This window comes from Myotis lucifugus, unplaced genomic scaffold (assembly GCF_000147115.1).
Source record: "Myotis lucifugus unplaced genomic scaffold, Myoluc2.0 scaffold_36, whole genome shotgun sequence".
Classification (NCBI taxonomy): Eukaryota; Metazoa; Chordata; class Mammalia; order Chiroptera; family Vespertilionidae; genus Myotis; species Myotis lucifugus.
The window spans coordinates 622,497-638,246 of NW_005871084.1; the positions used below are offsets into that span (position 1 = coordinate 622,497).

General features: G+C 37.9%; 1 protein-coding gene across 16 annotated transcripts in view; it reads right to left on the minus strand.

Moving 5' to 3' along the window:
* The window catches only part of TCF4 (transcription factor 4), a 338,045-nt gene that overhangs the window by 165,085 nt on the left and 157,210 nt on the right, over positions 1-15,750 (minus strand). The gene's annotated exons all lie outside the window — the stretch shown is intronic.

Here is a 15,750-nt window from a genome sequence, read left to right on the forward strand (position 1 = left end):
AACTTTTATATACAGAGATGTATGCAGCCTCAGAAGCTGTTTGGCCACATCTAAGGGTGTCATCAAGGCTGCTCATTGGTTTCTTTTTAAAGTATGGTTAGCCTTAATAATCAGCAAGGTAGACAATGAAACCACATTACAAGAGATCTAAGCAGTAGAGTTCAGTTAGTGACATATGAAGAGTTATCACAGAAAATGGACCCAGACCACACATTAAAAAGGTCTAGGGACAGCCAAGTACCCAGAACGCAAACCCCACGCTGCCTGAGACTGAAGGATGCTTCTTTTTTGGAGAACAGAATGTTAAGGAACACTATACTTTACTCCTAGGATTATACTATTCTTTCTTTTGATGAGAAAATTCAAAACTAGTATTTTTGAGAGACTGAATGGTATCCACCTCAATTTCCCCTCAACCCAAGTTATGGCAAATATGAAAAGGAACAGTGGTCATGTTTTATGTTTTATATATATATAAAACAGAAGATGACTTTTCAAAGAAAGCCAAACCTGAGTCTTAAAATTAACCCTCCCTCCCCCAGTATTAACTTTTCTACTGATTCAATGAATCTGAAACTTGGGAAAACATTCCCCCACCCATTTCTGGTATGTTGTTCAGTGCAAAGTAGAAAATCAATGTCCATATCAGTTTCAATTCCTATGGAACAGGATATCCTCTCACAGACATACTGTCACTGTTGGGACATCTAAGAGAATAATTTTAATTGTATGGGGATTTTACACCGAAGAAAAAACTCATTTACCTGTTCAGCAGTGCAAATGCCCATGCATACATATCTACTCTTCTGTGTTGGTCAAATATAATCTATAGATGCCCTTTAGCTTCTCTCTACAAATATTATTAACAGAAAAGACTCGACCTTTATAAGCTATCGAATGGCATATGTCCTTCCTTAAGCTCTTGCACTTTAAAAGCTTCCATACAACCACAGCATAATTCACTTTGACATAATACTCACTTGTTTAACAACTAGAAAGGCAGGTAGAGATGTAAGCAAGCAGGCAGACAGAAAGATAGATGATAGATAAATGAATAGATGAGGTAGAATTTGCTCTGACTGCCTAGGAAATGGAACATCTAGTAACCTGTTTTGGTAATTTCTAAAAACTGAATTGTAAAACACAATTTAAAGTAAGAAAGACTATCTATTTCTCTCTAGAAGGAATTACTGAATTTATCCCCTATAGAATTTCACCACCTGGCATTCTTTCCCAACTTGAGTCCAGCACATGGACCTCAGAGATTAATTTTCTTACGAGGATTTGTCTCAATTCATGTATGTATATATAAGTTAGAGCTATCCCTTCCCTTATTTTGAAGCTAGAAGGTGACGGTAAATAGTACAGATGAGGGAGGGAAGGAGGAAAAAAAAGAAAATGAGAATAAATGGGAGAGAAGAAAGGAGAGAAATAAAGAGAGGGAGAGTGGAATGGAAAAGCAAGGGGGTAGAAAGGGAGAGAAGGAGGAGGCAGAGATGAGAAGAATATGAATTCATGCTGCACCGAGTCCCCAAAGTACTCCAGGCTACAAGGCCCAGCACTCTTTACTATCATATCAGATACAGACCGCTTAATCTTAATTTTGCTTGTTAAAAAATATTTATCCAGATACAAAAATAAACCCACTGCAAATTACAAGTTGTCAGGGTTAAAAATCTACTCGTGTTTGTGTGGGGGAGGATAAGAGACCAGCATAGACATGAATCATTCTCAGTAATTTGAGTGTTTCCATGACATCAATGGGCACCAGTCCAGGACTCTGTCGAAGTCTGCGAGGTACCAAAGAGGCAGTGCAGCCAGCAGGAGACTGGGAGGTGCATTCCTTTTTCTTTCTTTCTTTCTTTCTTTTTTTTTAGGATTATGCTCCTTGTAAAGATTTCATCTGTAGCATCCACTTTTACCATCAAATAGATCGCTCCAGAGATCATGAGCGAACACATTTCATTCTGATAGTGTAAGCCTTTAACTTTATTACATCTTTTTGTTCCCAAATTCAACTATAAATCTGCCCTCGGAGCCCAAACCCCCATTTGGGAGCAAAATAATCAGAGACTGAGGATAAACCCAAGCGCTTTCTCAGACGTATTATATCTATTCCTATCATTTCCTAATGACAGGAAGCAGCCATTTTACAATGACACCTCAGTTTCTAGGCAAATAAATACATCTTTTGTGTAAATTGTCCACGAAAAATTAGCTATGGTCTTGATGTTGATTTTCTGCTAAAAATTCACTGGAACATTTGTTGCAGATAATAAAATTTTCAAGAGTGCTGATAACATGTTTGAGTACGATTCTTAAGTAACTCTCTGTGCTCATGCACACAAAAGCTCCTAAATATCTGTGCTTACTCGATGTCAGGCATGGGTTTTTGTCACTTAGACCCACTGGCTGGCGCAGACAGCTCTTTCCTCCTTTCTCCATTCTTCGCCACCCACCCACCCCCATCCCCACAACCGCAGCCGAGCATTGAGAGCTAGAGATTCTATTTTTTCAATATTTAAAAGAGATAGCAGTGATGAACAAGCGGCGTGCTCACTGCGGAATTTTTGAGACAACCCTCCAGTACTAGAATGCGACAGCCGCTGCGGATAGTTTTTGGCACAAAGACAATGGTGGCAGTGCCAAGCCCCATGGCTAAAACTACTCAAAAGAGGCATAAGGGTAGCATTAATCGCTCAAGTCTTTTACTGCATGGAGTACCGTTGTCCATATTTTAAAAACTAAAGGTACCCGTTAGTAACGTTTGTCGTCTGCCCAGAAAGGGTGGGGTGTGTGTAGGGGGGGGGGGGGTAGGGGTGGTTCCGAAATATGTACCAGAAACAAATCCTGTCAGGCATCTGATTCATTCTTATACCTAAGAGGACCGAATGTGAAATTCTGCTGCTGGTGACGATTTGCCGTGGATGAGACAAACGATGTGACCTAACGGAGCACACTGAAGGCTGAATGAAAGCTCCAGAGAGGATTTCATAAACTGAGCCGACATATTGGCTAAACAAGTTTCTTCCCCAGAAATGATGTATACAAGGAACATGCGATACTATGTCACAATTTTTAAAGTGAAGCAAGAAAAACGCTGTAAGTGAGCAGACACATCAGTCAATCAATCCTTCCAGAGACAAAGGAGACCAACACGCAGCCCCCTCTCCAGAACAGTCGGCATCTACCGTGAGCAAACAACCCAGAAAGTCAACACGTGTTTTGTCCAAAATGAACCCATCAGCTGCTAAAACCTGTATTTAAATTTGATCATTACAAATGGCACCAACTAACAATCAATAAAAGATTCACTTGCTTCTTCCGTTCCCCTTGAAAATCTGATCTAAGTAGAAAATACTGCATAAGTTATGTCCAATTTTTTAAAGACCAATATATGTGCTGATCTATTCAATAATTCCCAGGGAGGATAAGGAAAAAGTGGTTTTTATTTGGGGCACTGTGGTTAACAAATGCTAATATAATTCCAAATGTAATACTTTTATGTCCTTATATAATTTTCCATTTGACTTCCGATTTTTCTTCCAATATATCCATATACATAGCATCCTGCTGTACAACAATGCCATACATCTAGGAAGTATCCCTGTGAATGAATGGACTTACGAGACCATTTTGATAGATTCCTACATCTGGAAAGTTCTAATCTACATGGTAAAAGTGAGAAATATCAAGAACAACGTACTGATGATTTCTGGAGATACGCTGTGACATGGGAGATCACACCAGTGGTTGACCAGTAGGACAATAACAAGGTCATGTTCAGGTTTCTAGCCATTCATTCTTAAAAGGCCGCTTTTAAAATTATATGTAAATGGTAGGTATTTCATCTACTACTGAAAAAAAATGTACCTCTAGTGAAACCTGTCCCATGAAAAGCCTTGCTAACAATTATCTGATGCTGCAGGACAATACCAGGCAAGGCTGCTTCACTGTTAATCCTCATTCTGGGAACTGAAGAATGAGCCTTTTGTTCCCAGCCATCAGACTAGGAAACTCATCATCACCATGTTCCAGTCAGAATAAATCTGTGTCCCTGTCCCCAACCCCAACCGATTCCTGGTTACCCTATTAATTTTTCTTTATATTGAAAAGACTATTTCATTAAATAATGACTGCAATTCTTAATGGTTCTGAAAATATACATGAGGTCATTATTTGCAGTTCTTTCATCTTTTCCATGTCTGCCTTTTCCTCCCTTGCTCAAATAAGAATAGATGAGCCCCTGTTATATATTACCCACAATGCAAAGGGCGTATATGGACTGATTTATTCAAGCTGCACAACAACCCTGTGAGGTGGGTAATGTAAACCCCATTTTATAAATGAGGAAGCTGAGTTATAGAAATTTCCAGAGGTCACGCAGGAGCTAAGTGATTAGGCCCGGAATCAAGTCCTGACACTTGGATTCCAAAGGTGGGGCTTTTAGCACTATTTTGTGCTGCTGCTATTTAAATCCGAGTGGGGGCAGGGGGCGGGGGGTGGGGAGACTATCAATAAGCAAGAAGCCCAATACTGAAGACTGAAATCCCCAAACACTCATGAATTTGATAAGAAATTAATGAAAGTGTCTTATAAGTGGGATCATTTACATGTACATGGTGTTTTACTCCTAAATGGTCTCTAGGTACCATAGAGCGGTGCAAAGGACATGCACCAGAATCTGTGACGTCATACAACAAACCACAATCATCTCCACACGAACTTGAAGCAACGAAGCAACAAAAACATGGCAGCAAACTGCGCCTCTACACATTCCTGAGGTGAAGAATATGACTTCATTTAAAATGCACAGCAAAGAGTAAAAGTAAAAATATAAGTATAATACAGGACCACACAGCATAGATCACAAGTGTCTTTTGATCTCTAGAATTGCAGAGAACATTGGTTCTCTTCTACAGAATCTTACTATACCAGGACAACCTGTCATCACCCACAGGCATTAAGGAATCAAAATTTAATAAATTTCATACTAAAAGAACTACAACTCAATTCCAGTAGATAAACTAGTCATCCATAGCTTAGAAAATTCTCCTCTTCCTTTTTTTTTCTAAATTAAAAGCCGGGGTGGGGGGGGGAAGGTGATTAGGCACATAGTTTGTACCAAAGACTAATGGGAAATAGCAAGCTAGCCATTTTCCCAGGGGAAAAAAATAGTATCAGTCGTCTCTTTCACTGATACTCTTAAGTCATAAAAATAGAATATTCAGTAATGATCTATGGCTCTGATCATGGAAAATTTGGGGTTTTGGCTGCATTTTATCACTGATTCACCTCATCTCGTCTAGACACTGTGCTCCCTTCAAACAGTGGGTGCACTCAAATCCCAAATATGCTGAGCATCTTGAGGCATCATCAAAACTCATAATTTTAGGGGGCTATGGTTCAAATTGATATTCAATTCTCCTTAAAGCACTTACATTTGTAAAGCACGTTAAGTACTCAAAGTAATTTAACTTGTATTATTTAAGACAACACACCCTAAGAGTCCCTTAGACATTTTAATCCCTATTTTTATAGATGAGATTACTCAAATTAAGAAACCAGCTTATATAAGAGTTATACAAATATTAAGAGATAAAGCTAGAACAAAAACTTCCAGTTCCCGTACCAAAGCCCATTTTCACAATATGCCATCTCTTTTTGGCATCTTCTAGTGCATTATCAGCATATGTTGTAGTCACAAAGAGTATCCACCTGTGTTCTTTTCCCTGTGTTTCACAACCCTCCCCTCAAATAATTTGAACTAAACATGTAGTAAGTCAAAGAGGAGTTCTCAAGTCCATTGACGGATGAGAATGTTAAAACTGATCAACATTCTGAGTGACCATCCTTTGGGAGATCAAAAACTACATTCTCTCAATGCAGGATAAAAATACTATCTTAGAATATTTCGCATGCCCAAGACAACAGGCAAAACAATCTCCTTCATTCAGTGTCAGGTTTAGGAGATATGTGTGCACATGATCAAATTAAAGGAAACGAGTTTTATGCTTTATTTTCTAAATGCAGGAAAATCTTTAATTGAAAATAACACTCATTCCACAGAGTGTGCAATTAATCAACATAATCATGGGGATAACTTAGCTGTGTGGGGAGGTGTGTCAAATAACTCTTTAAGGCCACTAAAGTGCCACTTGAGCCACCAGAGTAATGATTTTCTGAATCAGCAATTTGTACAAGGGTCCCCTAGAGACCTGAAGGACTAAGGGCAACCCTGAAATCATTCAACTTACTTCTAATCAGTAACTTAGTCCTGGCTTCATGGGAGGAAGATCTTACTAGTTCTATCAACCCTATTTTATATTTCTATTTCAGTGTCTGTTATGATTGGGTATAAGCAAGACAATTGAGGAGTTCTGTGGTCTCTGAGGAAACAACGTATGCATTTGAAATCTTATTTTTTATTTGAAGAAATTGTAAGTTCATATATAAATGAAAAAGGTGATATTTGCAATACATACTAAAGGTATCAAAAGCAAGCAGAAATGGAGTATTTTTGCTATATTCTTAGGAGCAAAAGAAGACAGAGGGTGGGCATGGAGCAAAGGAATCCCCCAAAATTCAACTGCAGGGCTAAGAAACCTTGCTGATCATGATTACCTGTAAGACTTTTCTTGAAACAGATACCTGGGTCTTCACCCCAGAGTACTTGATTTCAGTAGAGTGGGATCTGGCATTCTATATTTTTTTATGAAACTCCACTGGTTAGGCTAACAAGCCAGAGAGTAACCAATTTAAGTGGCAGGCACTGTCTTTCAAGTTATAATAGGTGAAACTCCTATAAACCTGGTATCCTAGTGGATAACAAAAAAACAATTACTACCTGATGCAACCTATTTAAATGGATTTCAAAAAGACAAACAATTGTTGCTTTCTGGCCCTTTCAGACAGTAACCATGGAACCATTTAAGGATTAAAGCAGCGACTTTCAAACCAGCGTGCCACAAGAATTGTTTAAACATGCAATACCTGACTATTTTGTCAGGGGCACTAACTTCTTTTCCCTTAGGTTGTCAAATAAATAAAAAAAAAGAATGACAACAGCCAACACAACAGTAGGCGTCTGGTATGAATAAGTCAAAATTATACCTATAATATATCTTTGGTGTGCTGAAGCATTTTAGTAATTAGCTTGTGTGTGACATGAGATGAAGAAGGCTGAATTTGCTGGGTTAGAGAAACCTTTTCCTGGGAACGTACTAGCCTTTAAACTTGTTGGTCTCCACTAATAAAGACTGACTGACTGAAAGAAAAGAATCTCATATTACCAAGCAGATTCCCCTGATAAACAACACAATTCCAAGACATGAGAGTCCTGGAGGTGAACGGCTGCTCCTCTCCCATCAGCCCTTGCTCCAAAAGCATCTCTTCCCCGTCCTCCCCCCACGCTGGAGTCATCTTCAGGCTTCCCAGAGCAACCTCTAGTGAACATTACTGGGTTTAACAGAAGACCCCAATCACTCTCCTCTGCCCCTGCTGTATGGAAGGCACTACAGATCCACACCTAAGAGAGAGCCTGGTTCTCGGATCCCTCTGGAGGAGACAGATTAATGACACTCCTGGCCAGACTCCGAAGAGACAACATCAGAGGAGTTAGACTTGGTTTCCGGGCTAAATTATTTGGAATTTATCGGCGAATTTAAAGAAAATCAGCAGCTATATTTCACCACACAAATCACTTTTAGTAATAAATTATTTGCTGCCCATTAAACATGATGTTCTAACAGAGTCTCACTAGCATGAAATATAAAAAATAATAAAGACCAAACTCTAAATTAGGTGTAGTGGAACAGAAAAGAGGGGAAAAGGTTTACTAGCATTATGTTTGTTATAGAGTGTTTACATAGGAAAAATATATTATTTTAGCGCTTGGTAGGCAGGTGATGGCATCAGTTTTCAAGCTGAGCTTACATGTATATAATTAACCTTTTAAACCCCAGACAGAAGGTAATTCACGTGTCCCTTACATATGTATCTATAATATATCAGATGAGCATTTCTCTAGCTCTAGTACTGAATTACAATTGGTCTATGGTCCCTGAACATACACTACTGAGAAATTAAGAGGAAATACCCAGAACTCAAAATATATTTGAGGGCATCCACAAAACAGATAAACTAGGAAGACTGTTAACCGTTGAGCCTGCTCTTCCAGATCAACTTTAAAAGAATGGACCTAAGAAAACCAAACTCTGAGGTTAACAGGACAAGCTTCTCAGAGTATGACTCCCCTGTGACACTAGTCACTGTTAAAGGAAGGTGATGGCTCACAGATAAAATTACAAAGCCACTCAGGCCCACACAGGATATTTGAGAAAAGCTTCCAATTACTGAATATATTAGCATGACTAAGTCAAGAGAGGGAGGCACAGGGCACAGGAAGGAAGAGGAGAGGCAGAGGAAAGGATGATCAGAGAAGGAGGAAGGAGAAGGGGGGTAGCTGGAACAGTGACCTCATCCTATCAAAATAGGCAAAAATAAAATATATTACATGGGACAGTTGTTTAGACATGGCAATTTTCACATCTAAAACTTGTAAAAATGATCATCTCAATAGGTTCGTGAATGAGGTCCCAAAAACATGGGACAGGGAAATCACTATTTGTGGAGTGTCTCCATGTACCAGTGTCATGATGGACATTATTCTCAGGGCATAAGAGTTTAGATGGCTGAAATGGGGAGCAAGCCCAATAATGTAGCTAGGCCAGGATTAAAACGGGAATGATGAGAAGCACAGAGGAAGAGCACCTAATACACCTGTGTCTTGGTAACAGGTGGCAACAGGAAAAGACATGTATGGGAGATACTGCAAAATGCCATTAGAACAGATTTAGTGGGAACTTGATAAAAGAATGCAGTTTGTAGTTACTTGACAATGGTAAATAAATCAAAGTAACTAAAAAACGGATAGTTATATGACTATCCAAAACGAATTTTAAAGTCACTGGTACCTAAAAATGGAAAGATAAAAAATTGAAAACACACACACACACACACACACACACACACACAAGTTAGATGACATTTTCCTCCTTCCTCAACAGCATAACATCAATTGGCTGTCTCCTGCACACCCCTGCCAGGGAATGAGCAGGCAACCCAGGCATGTGATCTAACTGGGAATCAAACCTGCAACCTATTGGTGCACGGGACACTGCCCAACCAACTAAGCCACACCAGACAGGGCTCAGCTCCAAGCTTTTGAATCATTTCATATTTGGGGGAGCTGGTTTTGGATTTTGGATGGAATTTGCTCACAAATTATAAAAAAATTAATATCAAAGAAAAGAACTGTAAAGATCTAAATTCTCTCCATATAACACCATACTGATTCAACAAGACATTTCATTTTAGATATATGTAGAAATCACTTATAATTAATTTTCATAAAGAACTTGATAAAAATGTGTTAGCAAAAGTTGTTGCCATTTCTAAGACACATTCCTTATACAAAGGCCTGGTCTTCATGACCAGCAACCAGGGATGCTCTGCAGCCAAGCTGTGGAGCGGAGGCCAGGATGCGCCCTCCGTGACTGCCCTTGTAGAAGCTGGTCCTGTGACCAAGCTGGTCCTTGCTCCTTTAACATCTCACACTACAGCAACAATAACTCAAAGTGGCAAAACCAAACCAAAAAGGTTCCACTCAAACTACCCCTCTCAATGTCTGCCAGGAAGAATAGCTTAATTTGATCTGCAGGAAAAAAAAAATGTCTTTAGGAAACATTTTGATGCAAATATCAGCTCTTTTTCCTTCACAAAACAAGTGAAAACTGTCAACCCTTTTAGGGAATTCTTCACCAGGGACTGCCTATCAGATCCACTACCTACAAAAAGTAATGTTTCAAAATTTCAATGATTTATCCTTTTAAATCAAACAAGAATTCGTAAGTGTAATTAGGCCAGGAAGAACTACAAAAATACGGTTAATGGAAATGTAAAACCAACCACTTAAAAACTCAAGAGTACCATATACTTTTCATGTTATTTAAACTATCAGGACTCTATTTGGCAAAAGCAAGCAAACAAAAAAACACACACACGCACGGATAAACAAAACAACCTTTCATTTCCAAATAAAAACAAATTAACTGCCATACTCAGTATTAACCTGCAACTTTATAATTACTGCAAATATATTAGTTGTGTAAAAGTGCAAAAACAAAACAAAACAAAAAAAACCCTAACCTTGAAAAATAAGCTATGAGAACTTACACACCAGTTGGCTCCAATCTGAGCAGCCAGCAGAGGGCGCACATACCCCAATAAGAACTAGCTCTGGCCAGCCACCAATTAAACTCACTTAGGATAAGCCTAACCAAAATTTTAATACAGGGAGGGAGAAAAAAATCATCCTATAAGTGGCATTAAAAACAAAACAAAAACAAAAACAAATGTGGTCCGTTTAGGATTAGTAAGAAATACACACAAGTACACTTTATTAGTAAATACTGACTTTAACAGACATTTCCTAGCTGCTTCATGGGAAATTGTTCATTAAAAAGAAATGTCTTCTTTGTATAGAAGTAAGGTTATACCAGTTCTCAAGGCCACTATAGTTTTTATAAATCACTATTAAGAACTATCTACAATAAATAAATTTGTAGAAGTAAATTAAATGTTAAATTTCTAACACATAAACATACATTTTGATGAGTATACTAAATTACCCTGTGCAAACAGAGTCTCTTTTAGTGTATTTACATGTGTCACATACACACTTATTAATTAATTTTTGTAACCTTAGAACAATCAAATATGTACCATTTTATGGTTAAATTAAGGTCCATAAGTTATTTATTTGTCCACTGGTTTGTAGTTTGTACTTGATTATTTGTAAGTTGTCCATTCCGGTCTCTGTATTATATTAGCTTTCGGGTTACAATAGGCTATATACTAAAAGAGTTCCTCTTAGCTATATGTGTACGTGTTTGGATGGAATAGCCACTGTTTATTCTCTTAAGGAAGTTTTCCTATAAATGCAAAAGTCATAAACTCCTCCTAGTACTTTCCAGGCTTTTGATTTCAGAAACAGTATCACAAATTACTATGAAAAAAGAATCACCTTATGAAAGAACCAAATTAAAACCAACACCAACCACTATACTTTTTACATTAACAGATGAAAATTAAATAATCTACAGGATGTTCAATCTCTAATTTATAGTATGTTAGAATAAACGGAAGGTTTGCACTTAAGTTTCAAGATGGGAAGCTGGGTAGGATAATTAATTGCCACTTGTCCATCCACCTAAATGATCACTTCAACCTCACCTCTCCTCACCAAACAAAACAATGAAGCCTTGCCACATCTCCATCAGGTGATTTTTTTAAAGCATTCTTAGTAGATTTGAAAGTTAAACTGAATTTACAACATCTACAAACCAGGTGGTTTATGTTATAAGTAGGTCACGATGAATAATACTTATCTTTTGGCTGATGTGGCTACACCATTTCTGCATAAGTTACAATGGCGATGCTTTATTATTCCTAAGCACTCAATTCTGAAATGTTTGCACAATCTGTTAAGTCCGGGCACATTTAAATGATTCTGACATGCAGCCTGCTAAGGCCAGTGACGGGGATAATGCCTCTTTACGTGGGTAAAATTCTGTGGCATATAGGTCACTCTCTTAAGGGGAATCAACTGTGTGTCTCTTCTTTGCATTTCCACCACAATCCTTCATCCTGCAGCCTGGAGCTGAGAGTGAAATGCAAGAAAGGAGCCGAGTGCTCAAAGCAAAAATCTGCTTCCAGGACAATCCATTATATCTGACAAGTTAAATGTTCCATGGTAGGCCATATGGCATCAGAGCAGGCCCGACGATGGAAGAGGGGAACTCAGCAAATGCATCACAATTAAGGAGTTTGGCTACAGACTTTACTTTGAATTACTTTATTTCTTATTAAATTTTAAATGCTGTCTCCCTAATTTTTAACTGAATCCCTTTTATGAGACAATTTTTAAAGAAGTTCCATAATTTCTTGCTCACATCATGACTGTGGGTCCTGCAATCTAAAGGTTAAGGTACACGTGGCCATTATTAGGAAACGGAGTTGCAAAGAGGAGGACCTGTAGTCTCATTTCAAAATTTTCAAGACAAATCATTGGTAGACCCTATCTATTCACTAGATTAGAATATGCAAATGAAAGTGGTCATTAGTTTGGGACATTTAAATGAAACTGAGACAGCATTAAATGAAACCAGTTTCCATTTACAAGTCCAAAAAAAATCTTAAAAACTGAAATCATAATTCGCATGTTCCTGTTTCTTCTGTGGTTTACTTAATTTTAAACAAATTAATGAACAGACTGAGACTGAAGACTATCTCCGTTGAATCCCGCTCCTCCTGGCATGATACTAAAAAGAAATGCTGTATACTCCGGACTAATTCCATGTCCAAGAGACAAGTCTGATAAGCTTTCTAAGACACTGATTAAAACCAGGTTGTCTATAATAATATATATTTGATGTTTGAAACAATGTAATAGAAATCATATTTGCACTATATTCAAGGTATGCATTTATTGCATTAAGGGAGGGGGGATTAAATTAATGAAATGACCAAAGCAGTATCATTATGCAATGGTATACAATTATACAATAAAGGGGGGCGGGAAATGTTCCTATTTCTCCTGAAGAATTCTCAGGAAGAGAACTGGGCCTATAATAAAAAAGAAAAAGCTTTCTATAGAAGTATCCAAACTCATGGATCTGGACCAGTGTCCCAAGGTAATTTTATCAACTCCCTCCCTTCCTGGGGATGATGCAGGATGCATTCTTGAGCAAATATAGTATGAAATAAATTGTAATAGGTAGGTGATTATATTTAAGTAGTCATACTGATTTGCAAACATGAAACTCATAATAATGAAGATAAACATGCATGCATCTTTCCAAAAGAGAAGACACTGAGACTCATTTCCCTAAACTATTTTCACTCTCCATTCTCCAGAGGGTCACTATTTCCCTCAAATGTACCCGCTTCTGCCTTAATTAAGAATAACATTATTTCAAAGAGCATATCCTGATACTTTATAAAAGAAGATCATTTTGCATCATGTTTAAAATTATAAACACATTTTCTGGTGGTCCTAAAGTTATTATTTGTTAGTAGCCTACTGTGTGTTTATATTTGCATTTTCTTTAATTTTTAATATGACAATTAATGAATTGTGAAAATGGTATGTAGATTTTGAAATGGTAATTTGTATTAAAAATCACTTGTTATGTCTCTGCATTTTATGAAGTGCTTTCACATAAGCTTCCTCATAATTCTGTTAGGTAGTTATCATACGTATTATCATTAACACTTTTATTCTGTAGGTAAGGATAAAAGGAGATTCAGAGAGGTTAATGTACTTGACTTAGAGCACACAGCGATGGAATGAAGGAGCCACATCTCCTGCCAATGTCAGCATTGTATTGCCATGCCACACCATATACCACACGAGGAAATATGAGCACTAGAAAGATATAGGCAAGTACTACTTAGGAATGCAAGTATATATGTTATACATTTTGACTTGATATTCGAGAAAAAGTAGCCAAATATAATATTTTGTTGGTGTTGTGATAGCGCCCAGTTTGAAAGGGCACCAGAATCCTATACTTAGGTTTCCTAGGAGGAATGAATACATACTCAACATACAATCACATTTACACATGAGCACACACATACACACACACTTGTAAAATGTAGCATTGCACACCTCAGCACCAATAGAGAGCACTGGGCCACTGTGTACTGTAGATCCTATTTCTGTGTATCCAGATCCACATTTTTATTACTAATTAAAATGTCCAGATGGTAAAATAACACCTGATCCAAGGGGCTTTTAAGTACAGCAATTGTCAGTGCTCAACTCCTACATTGTTAACAAGTTGGAAAAATTGGGCTGCACTGAATTGTGTATGCACTGTTTCCAAACCATCAGTGAAATGCAGCTAAAACTTTAATCATTTGAATACAAAAAAAGCCCACATTAAACTCTTTACCAAGAAAAAAAGAGAAAGAGTTGCCACTCAACCATTACGATTACGAGAAAGCTCATGAACTCCTACAGAACCAAATGTCATATCATAGCAATACAACTGTGTTTTACAGGGAAGAATACATAATAGAGGGCAAGAATGAGGTTAGAGTTATTCAATATCTCATCATTTCATGAGGCCCTTTCTCTCCTCAACTGTTTTATAGGTTTATAAATAATAACAAATTAAATGTTAAATATATTTGTGGGGGGGTGCTTTTGTATACCACATATAGATAAAGATCTTAATCATAAAACAAAACATGGATTCTGGGATAACCCCCGAAATTCAAGTTGGGTCTTGGCTCTTGAATAATATACTTCAGGAAATCACAAATGCTTTTTAAATGTTTAAGCAGTTACTTCCTAATCCTAAGTGGATTCTTTTTTCTCAAGCAAACATTTTTGCAAATATTTAGGCTGCTTTGATACGCAAATGTTCTCCCAAACATTTCCACCAGCCAGCCACTTAAATCTCTCCACAGACCCCAACCAATGGGAAAGTTTGCAAGGGAAATATGAGAAGCATCTGGATGAGAATACCCAGGATCACTGGCTTCGCTGGCCACAAACAAATGTTGATTTTGTTGCAATACCTGAAAGAGAATCTGTGGATGTTTTAGTGAAACAACTACTTTGAAATTCTCAGTCATGGGGCTGTAATTCTCCTTGACTAAAGCAATAGCTTCTGGGGAGGTAAACCGGATCACCCACAGGTTTCCTATTTCAGAGTTCAATAACTCCAGCCAGTGTGGCTTGCTGCTCCGGACAGTGGAAATCTCATCACTTGAAGAAGAAAATACCCATGGGAATTAACATGTGCAAAACAGGAAACTGAAAAAGCAATAAATAATGCCACAACTAGGGTCCCCAATCCTGACACGTATAAGATTAGTTGAGTACTTTCAAAAATGTTCTCCCAAGGGAATAAGCCAGGGAAGATGATGCTTCGATGGCCATCCTCCTGTGTAAATAACTGGAGAAATAATTCATGCCAACACAGGATTTCTAGAAATAAAATCAAGAGGATAGTATTCCAAAGTAACCTGTCAATACAGTATGATTACAGTTATGATGAGTAAAAACAATCTTCAAGACTCCCTCTCCCTTTCATATTCTATTCCAAAGACACCACCAAAACCTGCTTTGGGAAATAATGGGATTCCCTATAACAGGTCAACAAATCACTTCAGAGAATTTCCCCAGTTTCCTCAGTCACATAAGCTACCAGGGGCTAGCCACACTGAAAACAAAATCAAATTTCAGGATTCTGGTTGCGAACACCATGCTAGGCATTACTGAGGGAAGAATGAGTTAGCAAACGTTTATGACTTTGGTGGGGGAAAAAAACGAACAGTGAGTTTATCAAAGCCAGTGGAACCCTGAGCTTATAAAATTAAAATAATCTGTTTCTCCAAAACTAACCTGCAGGTTGACACGTGTTCCTTCACTTCTGCCATCACTTCCTCATTCACACATATTAGAAGTGGTCAAAGATTTCATCAGATGTGGTTTTGACAATAGCAGCAAAGTGCCTAAAGCCACAGATTTTAATTGAGCCCCAAATACAGGGTTGTTGGTTTTTGTTTGTTTTTTTTTGGGGGGGGGGCGAGGGGCGGGGGACCAATCACAGCAGGAAGTGCTTTAAAAGAAAAAAAAAGGGAAACATCATCTTGAGTGGTTACTCTGTACTT